This window comes from Thermobia domestica, chromosome 9 (assembly GCF_964235325.1).
Source record: "Thermobia domestica chromosome 9, izTheDome1.hap1.1, whole genome shotgun sequence".
NCBI classification, from domain to species: Eukaryota; Metazoa; Arthropoda; class Insecta; order Zygentoma; family Lepismatidae; genus Thermobia; species Thermobia domestica.
Genome location: NC_137462.1, coordinates 48,736,662 through 48,756,202, shown reverse-complemented (window position 1 = coordinate 48,756,202; position 19,541 = coordinate 48,736,662).

The window sequence follows — 19,541 nt, the reverse complement described above, 5'->3', positions numbered from 1 at the left end:
TCTGACAGATAGACACTACATACAGCACATATGTTAAAATAAAAGTGGGGAATTAATATTTAAATAAGATACATACGAGGGAAGTTTCTGAGTTTCCTCAAGAGATATTGTATCGAAATGGGCTAACATTAGATCAATTTACCCCTCTCCAAATTTCATAATCTTAGCATTTTCTAACAGATAGACACTACATACAGCACATATGTTAAAATAAAAGTGGGGAATTAATATTTAAATAAGATATATACGAGGAAATTTTCTAACTTTCCTCAAGACATATTGTATCGAAACGGGCTAACATTAGGTCAATTTACCCCTCTCCAAATTTCATTATCTTAACATTTTCTACCAGACAGACTCTACGTGCGGCACATATGTTAAAACAGAAGTGGAGAATTAATATTTAAACAAGATATATACGAGGGAAGTTTCTAAGTTACCTCAAGAAATATTGTATCGAAATGGGCTAACATTAGGTCAATTTACCTCTCTCCAAATTTCATAATCTTAGCATTTTCTAACAGATAGACACTACATACAGCACATATGTTAAAATAAAAGTGGGGAATTGATATTTAAATAAGATATATACGAAGAAAATTTCTAACTTTCCTCAAGACATATTGTATCGAAACGGGCTAAGATTAGGTCAATTTACCCCTCTCCAAATTTCATTATCTTAACATTTTCTAACAGACAGACTCTACGTGCAGCACATATGTTAAAACAAAAGTGGGGAATTAATATTTAAATAAGATATATACGAGGGAAGTTTCTAAGTTTCCTCAAGAGATATTGTATCGAAATGGGATAACATTAGGTCAATTTACTCCTCTCCAAATTTCATAATCTTGGCATTTTCTAACAGATAGACACTACATACAGCACATATGTTAAAATGAAAGTGGGGAATTAATATTTAAATAAGATATATACGAGGGAAGTTTCTAAGTTTCCTCAAGACATATTATATCGAAACGCGCTAACATTAGGTCAATTTGCTCCTCTCCAAATTTCATTATCTTAACATTTTGTAACAGACAGACTCTACGTGCAGCACATATGTTAAAATAAAAGAGTGGAATTAATATTTAAATAAGATATATACGAGGGAAGTTTCTAAGTTTCTTCAAGAAATATTGTATCGAAATGGGCTAACATTAGGTCTATTTACCCCTCTCCAAATTTCATTACCTTAAAATTTTCTAACAGACAGACTCTACGTGCAGCACATATGTTAAAACAAAAGTGGGGAATTAATATTTAAATAAGATATATACGAGGAAAGTTTCTAACTTTCCTCAAGAAATATTGTATCGAAATGGGCTAACATTAGGTCAATTTACCCCTCTCCAAATTTCATTACCTTAACATTTTCTAACAGACAGACTCTACGTGCAGCACATATGTTAAAACAAAAGTGGGGAATTAATATTTAAATAAGATATATACGAGGAAAGTTTCTGAGTTTCGTCAAGAGATATTGTATCGAAACGGGCTAACATTAGGTCAATTTACCCCTCTCCAAATTTCATTACCTTAACATTTTCTAACAGATAGACTCTACGTGCAGCACATATGATAAAATAAAAGTGGGGAATTAATATTTAAATAAGATATATACGAGGGAAGTTTCTAACTTTCCTCAACAGATATTGTATCGAAATGGGCTAACATTAGGTCAATTTACCCCTCTCCAAATTTCATAATCTTAGCATTTTCTAACAGATAGACACTACATACAGCACATATGTAAAAGTAAAAGTGGGGAATTAATATTTAAATAAGATATATACGAGGGAAGTTTCTAACTTTCCTCAAGACATATTATATCGAAACGCGCTAACATTAGGTCAATTTACTCCTCTCCAAATTTCATTATCTTAACATTTTGTAACAGACAGATTCTACGTGCAGCACATATGTTAAAATAAAAGTGGGGAATTAATATTTAAATAAGATATATACGAGGTAAGTTTCTAAGTTTCCTCAAGAAATATTGTATCGAAATGGGCTAACATTAGGTCTATTTACCCCTCTCCAAATTTCATTACCTTAAAACTTTGCAACAGACAGACTCTATGTGCAGCACATATGTTAAAACAAAAGTGGGGAATTAATATTTAAATAAGATATATACGAGGAAAGTTTCTAACTTTCTTCAAGAAATATTGTATCGAAATGGGCTAACATTAGGTCAATTTACCCCTCTCCAAATTTCATTACCTTAACATTTTCTAACAGAAAGACTCTACGTGCAGCACATATGTTAAAACAAAAGTGGGGAATTGATATTTAAATAAGATATATACGAGGAAAGTTTCTAAGTTTCGTCAAGAGATATTGTATCGAAACGGGCTAACATTAGGTCAATTTACCCCTCTCCAAATTTCATTACCTTAACATTTTCTAACAGACAGACTCTACGTGCAGCACATATGTTAAAATAAAAGTGGGGAATTAATATTTAAATAAGATATATACGAGGGAAGTTTCTAAGTTTCCTCAAGAAATATTGTATCGAAATGGGCTAACATTAGGTCTATTTACCCCTCTCCAAATTTCATTACCTTAAAATTTTCTAACGGACAGACTCTACGTGCAGCACATATGTTAAAACAAAAGTGGGGAATTAATATTTAAATAAGATATATACGAGGAAAGTTTCTAACTTTCCTCAAGAAATATTGTATCGAAATGGGCTAACATTAGGTCAATTTACCCCTCTCCAAATTTCATTACCTTAACATTTTCTAACAGACAGACTCTACGTGCAGCACATATGTTAAAACAAAAGTGGGGAATTAATATTTAAATAAGATATATACGAGGAAAGTTTCTGAGTTTCGTCAAGAGATATTGTATCGAAACGGGCTAACATTAGGTCAATTTACCCCTCTCCAAATTTCATAACCTTAACATTTTCTAACAGATAGGCTCTACGTGCAGCACATATGATAAAATAAAAGTGGAAAATTAATATTTAAATAAGATATATACGAGGGAAGTTTCTAAGTTTTTTCAAGAGATATTGTATCGAAATGGGCTAACATTAGGACAATTTACCCCTCTCCAAATTTCATAATCTTAGCATTTTCTAACGGATAGACACTACATACAGCACATATGTTAAAATAAAAGTGGGGAATTAATATTTAAATAAGATATACACGAGGGAAGTTTCTAAGTTTCCTCAAGACATATTATATCGAAACGCGCTAACATTAGGTCAATTTACCCCTCTCCAAATTTCATTATCTTAACATTTTGTAACAGACAGACTCTACGTGCAGCACATATGTTAAAACAAAAGTGGGGAATTAATATTTAAATAAGATATATACGAGGAAAGTTTCTAAGTTTCCTCAAGAGATATTCTATCGAAATGGGCTAACATTAGGTCAATTTACCCCTCTCCAAATTTCATTACCTTAGCATTTTCTGACAGATAGACACTACATACAGCACATATGTTAAAATAAAAGTGGGGAATTAATATTTAAATAAGATACATACGAGGGAAGTTTCTAAGTTTCCTCAAGAGATATTGTATCGAAATGGGCTAACATTAGGTCAATTTACCTCTCTCCAAATTTCATAATCTTAGCATTTTCTAACAGATAGACACTACATACAGCACATATGTTAAAATAAAAGTGGGGAATTGATATTTAAATAAGATATATACGAAGAAAATTTCTACCTTTCCTCAAGACATATTGTATCGAAACGGGCTAACATTAGGTCAATTTACCCCTCTCCAAATTTCATTATCTTAACATTTTCTAACAGACAGACTCTACGTGCAGCACATATGTTAAAACAAAAGTGGGGAATTAATATTTAAATAAGATATATACGAGGGAAGTTTCTAAGTTTCCTCAAGAGATATTGTATCGAAATGGGATAACATTAGGTCAATTTACTCCTCTCCAAATTTCATAATCTTAGCATTTTCTAACAGATAGACACTACATACAGCACATATGTTAAAATGAAAGTGGGGAATTAATATTTAAATAAGATATATACGAGGGAAGTTTCTAAGTTTCCTCAAGACATATTATATCGAAACGCGCTAACATTAGGTCAATTTACTCCTCTCCAAATTTCATTATCTTAACATTTTGTAACAGACAGACTCTACGTGCAGCACATATGTTAAAATAAAAGTGGGGAATTAATATTTAAATAAGATATATACGAGGGAAGTTTCTAAGTTTCCTCAAGAAATATTGTATCGAAATAAGCTAACATTAGGTCTATTTACCCCTCTCCAAATTTCATTACCTTAACATTTTCTAACAGACAGACTCTACGTGCAGCACATATGTTAAAACAAAAGTGGGGAATTAATATTTAAATAAGATATATACGAGGAAAGTTTCTAACTTTCCTCAAGAAATATTGTATCGAAATCGGCTAACATTAGGTCAATTTACCCCTCTCCAAATTTCATAATCTTAGCATTTTCTAACAGATAGACACTACATACAGCACATATGTTAAAATAAAAGTGGGGAATTGATATTTAAATAAGATATATACGAAGAAAATTTCTAACTTTCCTCAAGACATATTGTATCGAAACGGGCTAAGATTAGGTCAATTTACCCCTCTCCAAATTTCATTATCTTAACATTTTCTAACAGACAGACTCTACGTGCAGCACATATGTTAAAACAAAAGTGGGGAATTAATATTTAAATAAGATATATACGAGGGAAGTTTCTAAGTTTCCTCAAGAGATATTGTATCGAAATGGGATAACATTAGGTCAATTTACTCCTCTCCAAATTTCATAATCTTGGCATTTTCTAACAGATAGACACTACATACAGCACATATGTTAAAATGAAAGTGGGGAATTAATATTTAAATAAGATATATACGAGGGAAGTTTCTAAGTTTCCTCAAGACATATTATATCGAAACGCGCTAACATTAGGTCAATTTGCTCCTCTCCAAATTTCATTATCTTAACATTTTGTAACAGACAGACTCTACGTGCAGCACATATGTTAAAATAAAAGTGGGGAATTAATATTTAAATAAGATATATACGAGGGAAGTTTCTAAGTTTCTTCAAGAAATATTGTATCGAAATGGGCTAACATTAGGTCTATTTACCCCTCTCCAAATTTCATTACCTTAAAATTTTCTAACAGACAGACTCTACGTGCAGCACATATGTTAAAACAAAAGTGGGGAATTAATATTTAAATAAGATATATACGAGGAAAGTTTCTAACTTTCCTCAAGAAATATTGTATCGAAATGGGCTAACATTAGGTCAATTTACCCCTCTCCAAATTTCATTACCTTAACATTTTCTAACAGACAGACTCTACGTGCAGCACATATGTTAAAACAAAAGTGGGGAATTAATATTTAAATAAGATATATACGAGGAAAGTTTCTGAGTTTCGTCAAGAGATATTGTATCGAAACGGGCTAACATTAGGTCAATTTACCCCTCTCCAAATTTCATTACCTTAACATTTTCTAACAGATAGACTCTACGTGCAGCACATATGATAAAATAAAAGTGGGGAATTAATATTTAAATAAGATATATACGAGGGAAGTTTCTAACTTTCCTCAACAGATATTGTATCGAAATGGGCTAACATTAGGTCAATTTACCCCTCTCCAAATTTCATAATCTTAGCATTTTCTAACAGATAGACACTACATACAGCACATATGTAAAAGTAAAAGTGGGGAATTAATATTTAAATAAGATATATACGAGGGAAGTTTCTAACTTTCCTCAAGACATATTGTATCGAAACGCGCTAACATTAGGTCAATTTACTCCTCTCCAAATTTCATTATCTTAACATTTTGTAACAGACAGATTCTACGTGCAGCACATATGTTAAAATAAAAGTGGGGAATTAATATTTAAATAAGATATATACGAGGTAAGTTTCTAAGTTTCCTCAAGAAATATTGTATCGAAATGGGCTAACATTAGGTCTATTTACCCCTCTCCAAATTTCATTACCTTAAAACTTTCCAACAGACAGACTCTATGAGCAGCACATATGTTAAAACAAAAGTGGGGAATTAATATTTAAATAAGATATATACGAGGAAAGTTTCTAACTTTCCTCAAGAAATATTGTATCGAAATGGGCTAACATTAGGTCAATTTACCCCTCTCCAAATTTCATTACCTTAACATTTTCTAACAGAAAGACTCTACGTGCAGCACATATGTTAAAACAAAAGTGGGGAATTGATATTTAAAAAAGATATATACGAGGAAAGTTTCTAAGTTTCGTCAAGAGATATTGTATCGAAACGGGCTAACATTAGGTCAATTTACCCCTCTCCAAATTTCATTACCTTAACATTTTCTAACAGACAGACTCTACGTGCAGCACATATGTTAAAATAAAAGTGGGGAATTAATATTTAAATAAGATATATACGAGGGAAGTTTCTAAGTTTCCTCAAGAAATATTGTATCGAAATGGGCTAACATTAGGTCTATTTACCCCTCTCCAAATTTCATTACCTTAAAATTTTCTAACGGACAGACTCTACGTGCAGCACATATGTTAAAACAAAAGTGGGGAATTAATATTTAAATAAGATATATACGAGGAAAGTTTCTGAGTTTCGTCAAGAGATATTGTATCGAAACGGGCTAACATTAGGTCAATTTACCCCTCTCCAAATTTCATAACCTTAACATTTTCTAACAGATAGACTCTACGTGCAGCACATATGATAAAATAAAAGTGGAAAATTAATATTTAAATAAGATATATACGAGGGAAGTTTCTAAGTTTTTTCAAGAGATATTGTATCGAAATGGGCTAACATTAGGACAATTTACCCCTCTCCAAATTTCATAATCTTAGCATTTTCTAACGGATAGACACTACATACAGCACATATGTTAAAATAAAAGTGGGGAATTAATATTTAAATAAGATATACACGAGGGAAGTTTCTAAGTTTCCTCAAGACATATTATATCGAAACGCGCTAACATTAGGTCAATTTACCCCTCTCCAAATTTCATTATCTTAACATTTTGTAACAGACAGACTCTACGTGCAGCACATATGTTAAAACAAAAGTGGGGAATTAATATTTAAATAAGATATATACGAGGAAAGTTTCTAAGTTTCCTCAAGAGATATTCTATCGAAATGGGCTAACATTAGGTCAATTTACCCCTCTCCAAATTTCATTACCTTAGCATTTTCTGACAGATAGACACTACATACAGCACATATGTTAAAATAAAAGTGGGGAATTAATATTTAAATAAGATACATACGAGGGAAGTTTCTAAGTTTCCTCAAGAGATATTGTATCGAAATGGGCTAACATTAGGTCAATTTACCTCTCGCCAAATTTCATAATCTTAGCATTTTCTAACAGATAGACACTACATACAGCACATATGTTAAAATAAAAGTGGGGAATTGATATTTAAATAAGATATATACGAAGAAAATTTCTAACTTTCCTCAAGACATATTGTATCGAAACGGGCTAACATTAGGTCAATTTACCCCTCTCCAAATTTCATTATCTTAACATTTTCTAACAGACAGACTCTACGTGCAGCACATATGTTAAAACAAAAGTGGGGAATTAATATTTAAATAAGATATATACGAGGGAAGTTTCTAAGTTTCCTCAAGAGATATTGTATCGAAATGGGATAACATTAGGTCAATTTACTCCTCTCCAAATTTCATAATCTTAGCATTTTCTAACAGATAGACACTACATACAGCACATATGTTAAAATGAAAGTGGGGAATTAATATTTAAATAAGATATATACGAGGGAAGTTTCTAAGTTTCCTCAAGACATATTATATCGAAACGCGCTAACATTAGGTCAATTTACTCCTCTCCAAATTTCATTATCTTAACATTTTGTAACAGACAGACTCTACGTGCAGCACATATGTTAAAATAAAAGTGGGGAATTAATATTTAAATAAGATATATACGAGGGAAGTTTCTAAGTTTCCTCAAGAAATTTTGTATCGAAATAAGCTAACATTAGGTCTATTTACCCCTCTCCAAATTTCATTACCTTAACATTTTCTAACAGACAGACTCTACGTGCAGCACATGTGTTAAAACAAAAGTGGGGAATTAATATTTAAATAAGATATATACGAGGAAAGTTTCTAACTTTCCTCAAGAAATATTGTATCGAAATCGGCTAACATTAGGTCAATTTACCCCTCTCCAAATTTCATTACCTTAACATTCTCTAACAGACAGACTCTACGTGCAGCACATATGTTAAAACAAAATTGGGGAATTAATATTTAAATAAGATATATACGAGGAAAGTTTCTGAGTTTCGTCAAGAGATATTGTATCGAAACGGGCTAACATTAGGTCAATTTACCCCTCTCCAAATTTCATTACCTTAACATTTTCTAACAGATAGACTCTACGTGCAGCACATATGATAAAATAAAAGTGGGGAATTAATATTTAAACAAGATATATGCGAGGGAAGTTTCTAAGTTACCTCAAGAAATATTGTATCGAAATGGGCTAACATTAGGTCAATTTACCTCTCTCCAAATTTCATAATCTTAGCATTTTCTAACAGATAGACACTACATACAGCACATATGTTAAAATAAAAGTGGGGAATTGATATTTAAATAAGATCTATACGAAGAAAATTTCTAACTTTCCTCAAGACATATTGTATCGAAACGGGCTAAGATTAGGTCAATTTACCCCTCTCCAAATTTCATTATCTTAACATTTTCTAACAGACAGACTCTACGTGCACCACATATGTTAAAACAAAAGTGGGGAATTAATATTTAAATAAGATATATACGAGGGAAGTTTCTAAGTTTCCTCAAGAGATATTGTATCGAAATGGGATAACATTAGGTCAATTTACTCCTCTCCAAATTTCATAATCTTAGCATTTTCTAACAGATAGACACAACATACAGCACATATGTTAAAATGAAAGTGGGGAATTAATATTTAAATAAGATATATACGAGGGAAGTTTCTAAGTTTCCTCAAGACATATTATATCGAAACGCGCTAACATTAGGTCAATTTACTCCTCTCCAAATTTCATTATCTTAACATTTTGTAACAGGCAGACTCTACGTGCAGCACATATGTTAAAATAAAAGTGGGGAATTAATATTTAAATAAGATATATACGAGGGAAGTTTCTAAGTTTCTTCAAGAAATATTGTATCGAAATGGGCTAACATTAGGTCTATTTACCCCTCTCCAAATTTCATTACCTTAAAATTTTCTAACAGACAGACTCTACGTGCAGCACATATGTTAAAACAAAAGTGGGGAATTAATATTTAAATAAGATATATACGAGGAAAGTTTCTAACTTTCCTCAAGAAATATTGTATCGAAATGGGCTAACATTAGGTCAATTTACCCCTCTCCAAATTTCATTACCTTAACATTTTCTAACAGACAAACTCTACGTGCAGCACATATGTTAAAACAAAAGTGGGGAATTAATATTTAAATAAGATATATACGAGGAAAGTTTCTGAGTTTCGTCAAGAGATATTGTATCGAAACGGGCTAACATTAGGTCAATTTACCCCTCTCCAAATTTCATTACCTTAACATTTTCTAACAGATAGACTCTACGTGCAGCACATATGATAAAATAAAAGTGGGGAATTAATATTTAAATAAGATATATACGAGGGAAGTTTCTAACTTTCCTCAACAGATATTGTATCGAAATGGGCTAACATTAGGTCAATTTACCCCTCTCCAAATTTCATAATCTTAGCATTTTCTAACAGATAGACACTACATACAGCACATATGTAAAAGTAAAAGTGGGGAATTAATATTTAAATAAGATATATACGAGGGAAGTTTCTAACTTTCCTCAAGACATATTATATCTAAACGCGCTAACATTAGGTCAATTTACTCCTCTCCAAATTTCATTATCTTAACATTTTGTAACAGACAGATTCTACGTGCAGCACATATGTTAAAATAAAAGTGGGGAATTAATATTTAAATAAGATATATACGAGGGAAGTTTCTAAGTTTCCTCAAGAAATATTGTATCGAAATGGGCTAACATTAGGTCTATTTACCCCTCTCCATATTTCATTACCTTAAAACTTTCCAACAGACAGACTCTACGTGCAGCACATATGTTAAAACAAAAGTGGGGAATTAATATTTAAATAAGATATATACGAGGAAAGTTTCTAACTTTCCTCAAGAAATATTGTATCGAAATCGGCTAACATTAGGTCAATTTACCCCTCTCCAAATTTCATTACCTTAACATTTTCTAACAGAAAGACTCTACGTGCAGCACATATGTTAAAACAAAAGTGGGGAATTGATATTTAAATAAGATATATACGAGGAAAGTTTCTAAGTTTCGTCAAGAGATATTGTATCGAAACGGGCTAACATTAGGTCAATTTACCCCTCTCCAAATTTCATTACCTTAACATTTTCTAACAGACAGACTCTACGTGCAGCACATATGTTAAAATAAAAGTGGGGAATTAATATTTAAATAAGATATATACGAGGGAAGTTTCTAAGTTTCCTCAAGAAATATTGTATCGAAATGGGCTAACATTAGGTCTATTTACCCCTCTCCAAATTTCATTACCTTAAAATTTTCTAACGGACAGACTCTACGTGCAGCACATATGTTAAAACAAAAGTGGGGAATTAATATTTAAATAAGATATATACGAGGAAAGTTTCTAACTTTCCTCAAGAAATATTGTATCGAAATGGGCTAACATTAGGTCAATTTACGCCTCTCCAAATTTCATTGCCTTAACATTTTCTAACAGACAGACTCTACGTGCAGCACATATGTTAAAACAAAAGTGGGGAATTAATATTTAAATAAGATATATACGAGGAAAGTTTCTGAGTTTCGTCAAGAGATATTGTATCGAAACGGGCTAACATTAGGTCAATTTACCCCTCTCCAAATTTCATAACCTTAACATTTTCTAACAGATAGACTCTACGTGCAGCACATATGATAAAATAAAAGTGGAAAATTAATATTTAAATAAGATATATACGAGGGAAGTTTCTAAGTTTTTTCAAGAGATATTGTATCGAAATGGGCTAACATTAGGACAATTTACCCCTCTCCAAATTTCATAATCTTAGCATTTTCTAACGGATAGACACTACATATGTTAAAATAAAAGTGGGGAATTAATATTTAAATAAGATATACACGAGGGAAGTTTCTAAGTTTCCTCAAGACATATTATATCGAAACGCGCTAACATTAGGTCAATTTACCCCTCTCCAAATTTCATTATCTTAACATTTTCTAACAGACAGACTCTACGTGCAGCACATATGTTAAAACAAAAGTGGGGAATTAATATTTAAATAAGATATATACGAGGGAAGTTTCTAAGTTTCCTCAAGAGATATTGTATCGAAATGGGATAACATTAGGTCAATTTACTCCTCTCCAAATTTCATAATCTTAGCATTTTCTAACAGATAGACACTACATACAGCACATATGTTAAAATAAAAGTGGGGAATTGATATTTAAATAAGATATATACGAAGAAAATTTCTAACTTTCCTCAAGACATATTGTATCGAAACGGGCTAACATTAGGTCAATTTACCCCTCTCCAAATTTCATTATCTTAACATTTTCTAACAGACAGACTCTACGTGCAGCACATATGTTAAAACAAAAGTGGGGAATTAATATTTAAATAAGATATATACGAGGGAAGTTTCTAAGTTTCCTCAAGAGATATTGTATCGAAATGGGATAACATTAGGTCAATTTACTCCTCTCCAAATTTCATAATCTTAGCATTTTCTAACAGATAGACACTACATACAGCACATATGTTAAAATGAAAGTGGGGAATTAATATTTAAATAAGATATATACGAGGGAAGTTTCTAAGTTTCCTCAAGACATATTATATCGAAACGCGCTAACAATAGGTCAATTTACTCCTCTCCAAATTTCATTACCTTAACATTTTCTAACAGACAGACTCTACGTGCAGCACATATGTTAAAACAAAAGTGGGGAATTAATATTTAAATAAGATATATACGAGAAAAGTTTCTAACTTTCCTCAAGAAATATTGTATCGAAATCGGCTAACATTAGGTCAATTTACCCCTCTCCAAATTTCATTACCTTAACATTCTCTAACAGACAGACTCTACGTGCAGCACATATGTTAAAACAAAATTGGGGAATTAATATTTAAATAAGATATATACGAGGAAAGTTTCTGAGTTTCGTCAAGAGATATTGTATCGAAACGGGCTAACATTAGGTCAATTTACCCCTCTCCAAATTTCATAACCTTAACATTTTGTAACAGACAGACTCTACGTGCAGCACATATGTTAAAACAAAAGTGGGGAATTAATATTTAAATAAGATATATACGAGGAAAAATTTCTAAGTTTCCTCAAGAGATATTCTATCGAAATGGGCTAACATTAGGTCAATTTACCCCTCTCCAAATTTCATTACCTTAGCATTTTCTGACAGATAGACACTACATACAGCACATATGTTAAAATAAAAGTGGGGAATTAATATTTAAATAAGATACATACGAGGGAAGTTTCTAAGTTTCCTCAAGAGATATTGTATCGAAATGGGCTAACATTAGGTCAATTTACCTCTCTCCAAATTTCATAATCTTAGCATTTTCTAACAGATAGACACTACATACAGCACATATGTTAAAATAAAAGTGGGGAATTGATATTTAAATAAGATATATACGAAGAAAATTTCTAACTTTCCTCAAGACATATTGTATCGAAACGGGCTAACATTAGGTCAATTTACCCCTCTCCAAATTTCATTATCTTAACATTTTCTAACAGACAGACTCTACGTGCAGCACATATGTTAAAACAAAAGTGGGGAATTAATATTTAAATAAGATATATACGAGGGAAGTTTCTAAGTTTCCTCAAGAGATATTGTATCGAAATGGGATAACATTAGGTCAATTTACTCCTCTCCAAATTTCATAATCTTAGCATTTTCTAACAGATAGACACTACATACAGCACATATGTTAAAATGAAAGTGGGGAATTAATATTTAAATAAGATATATACGAGGGAAGTTTCTAAGTTTCCTCAAGACATATTATATCGAAACGCGCTAACAATAGGTCAATTTACTCCTCTCCAAATTTCATTACCTTAACATTTTCTAACAGACAGACTCTACGTGCAGCACATATGTTAAAACAAAAGTGGGGAATTAATATTTAAATAAGATATATACGAGGAAAGTTTCTAACTTTCCTCAAGAAATATTGTATCGAAATCGGCTAACATTAGGTCAATTTACCCCTCTCCAAATTTCATTACCTTAACATTCTCTAACAGACAGACTCTACGTGCAGCACATATGTTAAAACAAAATTGGGGAATTAATATTTAAATAAGATATATACGAGGAAAGTTTCTGAGTTTCGTCAAGAGATATTGTATCGAAACGGGCTAACATTAGGTCAATTTACCCCTCTCCAAATTTCATTACCTTAACATTTTCTAACAGATAGACTCTACGTGCAGCACATATGATAAAATAAAAGTGGGGAATTAATATTTAAATAAGATATATACGAGGGAAGTTTCTAAGTTTTTTCAAGAGATATTGTATCGAAATGGGCTAACATTAGGACAATTTACCCCTCTCCAAATTTCATAATCTTAGCATTTTCTAACAGATAGACACTACATACAGCACATATGTTAAAATAAAAGTGGGTAAATAATATTTAAATAAGATATACACGAGGGAAGTTTCTAAGTTTCCTCAAGACATATTGTATCGAAACGCGCTAACATTAGGTCAATTTACCCCTCTCCAAATTTCATTATCTTAACATTTTCTAACAGATAGACACTACATACAGCACATATGTTAAAATAAAAGTGAAGAATTAATATTTAAATAAGATATATACGAGGAAAGTTTCTAACTTTCCTCAAGACATATTATATCGAAACGGGCTAACATTAGGTCAATTTACCCCTCTCCAAATTTCATAATCTTAGCATTTTCTAACAGATAGACACTACATACAGCACATATGTTAAAATAAAAGTGGGGAATTAATATTTAAATAAGATATATACGAGGAAAGTTTCTAACTTTCCTCAAGACATATTGTATCGAAACGGGCTAACATTAGGTCAATTTACCCCTCTCCAAATTTCATTATCTTAACCTTTTCTACCAGACAGACTCTACGTGCAGCACATATGTTAAAACAGAAGTGGGGAATTAATATTTAAACAAGATATATACGAGGGAAGTTTCTAAGTTTCCTCAAGAAATATTGTATCGAAATGGGCTAACATTAGGTCAATTTACCCCTCTCCAAATTTCATAATCTTAGCATTTTCTAACAGATAGACACTACATACAGCACATATGTTAAAATAAAAGTGGGGAATTGATATTTAAATAAGATATATACGAAGAAAATTTCTAACTTTCCTCAAGACATATTGTATCGAAACGGGCTAACATTAGGACAATTTACCCCTCTCCAAATTTCATTATCTTAACATTTTCTAACAGACAGTCTCTACGTGCAGCACATATGTTAAAACAAAAGTGGGGAATTAATATTTAAATAAGATATATACGAGGGAAGTTTCTAAGTTTCCTCAAGAGATATTGTATCGAAATGGGATAACATTAGGTCAATTTACTCCTCCCCAAATTTCATAATCTTAGCATTTTCTAACAGATAGACACTACATACAGCACATATGTTAAAATGAAAGTGGGGAATTAATATTAAAATAAGATATATACGAGGGAAGTTTCTAAGTTTCCTCAACACATATTATATCGAAACGCGCTAACATTAGGTCAATTTACTCCTCTCCAAATTTCATTATCTTAACATTTTGTAACAGACAGACTCTACGTGCAGCACATATGTTAAAATAAAAGTGGGGAATTAATATTTAAATAAGATATATACGACGGAAGTTTCTAAGTTTCTTCAAGAAATATTGTATCGAAATGGGCTAACATTAGGTCTATTTACCCCTCTCCAAATTTCATTACCTTAAAATTTTCTAACAGACAGACTCTACGTGCAGCACATATGTTAAAACAAAAGTGGGGAATTAATATTTAAATAAGATATATACGAGGAAAGTTTCTAACTTTCCTCAAGAAATATTGTATCGAAATGGGCTAACATTAGGTCAATTTACCCCTCTCCAAATTTCATTACCTTAACATTTTCTAACAGACAGACTCTACGTGCAGCACATATGTTAAAACAAAAGTGGGGAATTAATATTTAAATAAGATATATACGAGGAAAGTTTCTGAGTTTCGTCAAGAGATATTGTATCGAAACGGGCTAACATTAGGTCAATTTACCCCTCTCCAAATTTCATTACCTTAACATTTTCTAACAGATAGACTCTACGTGCAGCACATATGATAAAAAAAAAGTGGGGAATTAATATTTAAATAAGATACATACGAGGGAAGTTTCTAACTTTCCTCAACAGATATTGTATCGAAATGGGCTAACATTAGGTCAATTTACCCCTCTCCAAATTTCATAATCTTAGCATTTTCTAACAGATAGACACTACATACAGCACATATGTAAAAGTAAAAGTGGGGAATTAATATTTAAATAAGATATATACGAGGGAAGTTTCTAACTTTCCTCAAGACATATTATATCGAAACGCGCTAACATTAGGTCCATTTACTCCTCTCCAAATTTCATTATCTTAACATTTTGTAACAGACAGATTCTACGTGCAGCACATATGTTAAAATAAAAGTGGGGAATTAATATTTAAATAAGATATATACGAGGGAAGTTTCTAAGTTTCCTCAAGAAATATTGTATCGAAATGGGCTAACATTAGGTCTATTTACCCCTCTCCAAATTTCATTACCTTAAAATTTTCTAACAGACAGACTCTACGTGCAGCACATATGTTAAAACAAAAGTGGGGAATTAATATTTAAATAAGATATATACGAGGGAAGTTTCTAACTTTCCTCAAGAAATATTGTATCGAAATGGGCTAACATTAGGTCAATTTACCCCTCTCCAAATTTCATTACCTTAACATTTTCTAACAGAAAGACTCTACGTGCAGCACATATGATAAAACAAAAGTGGGGAATTGATATTTAAATAAGATATATACGAGGAAAGTTTCTAAGTTTCGTCAAGAGATATTGTATCGAAACGGGCTAACATTAGGTCAATTTACCCCTCTCCAAATTTCATTACCTTAACATTTTCTAACAGACAGACTCTACGTGCAGCACATATGTTAAAATAAAAGTGGGGAATTAATATTTAAATAAGATATATACGAGGGAAGTTTCTAAGTTTCCTCAAGAAATATTGTATCGAAATGGGCTAACATTAGGTCAATTTACCCCTCTCCAAATTTCATTACCTTAAAATTTTCTAACAGACAGACTCTACGTGCAGCACATATGTTAAAACAAAAGTGGGGAATTAATATTTAAATAAGATATATACGAGGAAATTTTCTAACTTTCCTCAAGAAATATTGTATCGAAATGGGCTAACATTAGGTCAATTTACCCCTCTCCAAATTTCATTACCTTAACATTTTCTAACAGACAGACTCCACGTGCAGCACATATGTTAAAACAAAAGTGGGGAATTAATATTTAAATAAGATATATACGAGGAAAGTTTCTGAGTTTCGTCAAGAGATATTGTATCGAAACGGGCTAACATTAGGTCAATTTACCCCTCTCCAAATTTCATTATCTTAACATTTTGTAACAGACAGACTCTACGTGCAGCACATATGTTAAAACAAAAGTGGGGAATTAATATTTAAATAAGATATATACGAGGAAAGTTTCTAAGTTTCCTCAAGAGATATTCTATCGAAATGGGCTAACATTAGGTCAATTTACCCCTCTCCAAATTTCATTACCTTAGCATTTTCTGACAGATAGACACCACATACAGCACATATGTTAAAATAAAAGTGGGGAATTAATATTTAAATAAGATACATACGAGGGAAGTTTCTAACTTTCCTCAAGAGATATTGTATCGAAATGGGCTAACATTAGGTCAATTTACACTTCTCCAAATTTCATAATCTTAGCATTTTCTAACAGATAGACACTACATACAGCACATATGTAAAAATAAAAGTGGGGAATTAATATTTAAATAAGATATATACGAGGGAAGTTTCTAACTTTCCTCAAGACATATTATATCGAAACGCGCTAACATTAGGTCAATTTACTCCTCTCCAAATTTCATTATCTTAACATTTTGTAACAGACAGATTCTACGTGCAGCACATATGTTAAAATAAAAGTGGGGAATTAATATTTAAATAAGATATATACGAGGGAAGTTTCTAAGTTTCCTCAAGAAATATTGTATCGAAATGGGCTAACATTAGGTCTAATTACCCCTCTCCAAATTTCATTACCTTAAAATTTTCTAACAGACAGACTCTACGTGCAGCACATATGTTAAAACAAAAGTGGGGAATTAATATTTAAATAAGATATATACGAGGAAAGTTTCTAAGTTTCGTCAAGAGATATTGTATTGAAACGGGCTAACATTAGGTCAATTTACCCCTCTCCAAATTTCATTACCTTAACATTTTCTAACAGATAGACTCTACGTGCAGCACATATGATAAAATAAAAGTGGGGAATTAATATTTAAATAAGATATATACGAGGGAAGTTTCTAAGTTTTTTCAAGAGATATTGTATCGAAATGGGCTAACATTAGGACAATTTACCCCTCTCCAAATTTCATAATCTTAGCATTTTCTAACAGATAGACACTACATACAGCACATATGTTAGAATAAAAGTGGGGAATTAATATTTAAATAATATATATACGAGGGAAGTTTCTAAGTTTCCTCAAGAGATATTGTATCGAAATGGGATGACATTAGGTCAATTTACCCCTCTCCAAATTTCATAATCTGAGCATTTTCTAACAGATAGACACTACATACAGCACATATGTTAAAATAAAAGTGGGGAATTAATATTTAAATAAGATATATACAAAGGAAGTTTCTAAGTTTCCTCAAGACATATTATATCGAAACGGGCTAACATTAGGTCAATTTACCCCTCTCCAAATTTCATTACCTTAACATTTTCTAACAGACAGACTCTACGTGCAGAACATATGTTAAAACAAAAGTGGGGAATTAATATTTAAATAAGATATATACGAGGAAAGTTTCTAACATTCCTCAAGAGATATTGTATCGAAATAGGCTAACATTAGGTCAATTTACCCCTCTCCAAATTTCATAATCTTAGCATTTTCTAACAGATAGACACTACATACAGCACATATGTTAAATAAAAGTGGGGAATTAATATTTAAATAAGATATATACGAGGAAAGTTTCCTCAAGAGATATTGTATCGAAATGGGCTAACATTAGGTCAATTTACAACTCTCCAAATTTCATAATCTTAGCATTTTCTAACAGATAGACACTACATACAGCACATATGTTAAAATAAAAGTGGGGAATTGATATTTAAATAAGATATATACGAGGGAAATTACTAAACTTGCTCAAGATATATTTTATCGAAATGGACTAACATTAGGTCAAATTTACCCTCTCCAAATTTCACTATCTTAGCATTTTGTAACACATAGACACTACATACAGCACATATGTTAAAATAAAAGTGGGGAATTAATATTTAAATAAGATATATACGAGGGAAGTTTCTAAGTTTCCTCAAGAGATATTGTATCGAAATGGGCTAACATTAGGTCAATTTACAACTCTCCAGATTTCATAATCTTAGCATTTTCTAACAGATAGACACTACATACAGCACATATGTTAAAATGAAAGTGGGGAATTAATATTTAAATAAGATATATACGAGGGAAGTTTCTAAGTTTCCTCAAGACATATTATATCGAAACGCGCTAACATTAGGTCAATTTACTCCTCTCCAAATTTCATTATCTTAACATTTTGTAACAGACAGACTCTACGTGCAGCACATATGTTAAAATAAAAGTGGGGAATTAATATTTAAATAAGATATATACGAGGGAAGTTTCTAAGTTTCTTCAAGAAATATTGTATTGAAATGGGCTAATATTAGGTCTATTTACCCCTCTCCAAATTTCATTACCTTAAAATTTTCTAACAGACAGACTCTACGTGCAGCACATATGTTAAAACAAAAGTGGGGAATTAATATTTAAATAAGATATATACGAGGAAAGTTTTTAACTTTCCTCAAGAAATATTGTATCGAAATGGGCTAACATTAGGTCAATTTACCCCTCTCCAAATTTCATTACCTTAACATTTTCTAACAGACAGACTCTACGTGCAGCACATATGTTAAAACAAAAGTGGGGAATTAATATTTAAATAAGATATATACGAGGAAAGTTTCTGAGTTTCGTCAAGAGATATTGTATCGAAACGGG